Genomic DNA, 1,507 nt, shown 5'->3' on the forward strand with positions numbered 1-1,507 from the left:
ATTTGGATATAATTTTGAAATGTGATCTTAACTTGAACAAATGCTACAAACTACCCTTGATATCCACTACAAGAAAAAAAGCCAAACAACAACGATTTTTCACCATTGTCATAGCCCCTTTCTGACTGTTGTTAAAGGCCGTGTTGTTAAAAGGGGTGCCCAAACACAATAGTTTTTAACCATTGTCTTTGAAGGCAAAGACAACAGTTTTACAACGGTGAAAAATCGTTGTCTTTTCCTTCTTTAATAACAGGGTCTTCAACAACAATTTTAAACTATCTACGACAACGGTGAAAAACCGTTGTCTTTTTTAGATAAAAATAAAAAAAAATAATACACAATTTTCCAATATTATAAATCATTCAAAATACTAAATTTCAAAATAAAATTTAATATACAATTTTCTAACATTCAAAAATAATATCTATAACATTCTGAAGAAATTTCATAAGCAACCAACAAAATTTCATAAACAACCAACAAAATGATAACACTATTAAAACAAAGGTAGAACAATATAACACGAGATTTTCTAATCTGTTTTGACTGTTGAACTTTTGCTCCTAATCTGTTTCAAGGACTGCAGCTCTGCTACGGTGCTCTTCATGTATAAGCTCTGCATATATTTAATCTCCTCCAACTCCGAAACCCTCCCACCTGATTGTGCCGGCTTTGGCACTCCATTTTGTCCGTCGCATTCTGCTGAAATTGATAGGTTGTTGCTGGGGAAGAGGTGGTCGAGCATAGCCACACACTCCTTCACGAGTTTGTATAGGAGATCAGTTGTAAAGAATGGCTGCTACAGCACCTTTTCGATGAAGGGCTGCCTGATAAGTGCTCCTGTTCTCTTGTCATACTTCTTCAGTATTTTCACTAGACCTGAATTCATCACAACAAGAATAATAAACCATCTAAATGAGTGCACAAATTTAAAAAAAAAAGAACCAGAAGAAAGGACAGAACACTTAATCAATAAAAGGACAGAACAGTTAATCAATAACACTCAGATAATTGTAAACTATAATTAGGCTCTGATCATGACTATGCTAACATGAGTTTCCTTGTTAACAAATTGAGAAATAATGGTTTGGAGAAATTAACAAACAAGACATGTAATATCTAAAACAAATGGGAGAGTTTGATACCTAAATAAAATCAACCTTGTTCAGTCAATGTAAAATCAGTTAAACTGCATTGGTAGTAGGCAAATAACATAAAATTTTCTGTTGTGGAAGTTATAATGAGAGTGGATTGATTGTTTCACCAATGATAAGAGAAATATTACTGTGTGATTTGAAGAATAAATTCAAACATCTATTCTGCTGAATGCTAATTTATCATAACCTAGCAAAACAAATTTACCAAGCTACTCCAACACCCTTCTTAATCAATCTGATCAATTAGTAAACATGATTGTAGAATAAAACCCATAAATTGCCTCTGAAGCGAAAGTGCTAAGTTTATACTGGACTGAATGTAATTCATACACCATATGGATTGTTTGCAA

General features: G+C 33.0%; 1 long non-coding RNA gene across 1 annotated transcript; it reads right to left on the bottom strand.

Moving 5' to 3' along the window:
- Positions 1 to 464: 464 nt before the first annotated feature.
- Positions 465 to 1,264, bottom strand: LOC122053956. Its single transcript, XR_006132470.1, has 2 exons — positions 1,146 to 1,264; positions 465 to 879 (listed from the first exon to the last, which is right to left on the bottom strand). It is a non-coding gene; the product is annotated as an uncharacterized LOC122053956 (long non-coding RNA).
- Positions 1,265 to 1,507: the final 243 nt, after the last annotated feature.

Source organism: Zingiber officinale, chromosome 3A (assembly GCF_018446385.1).
Source record: "Zingiber officinale cultivar Zhangliang chromosome 3A, Zo_v1.1, whole genome shotgun sequence".
Taxonomy (NCBI): Eukaryota; Viridiplantae; Streptophyta; class Magnoliopsida; order Zingiberales; family Zingiberaceae; genus Zingiber; species Zingiber officinale.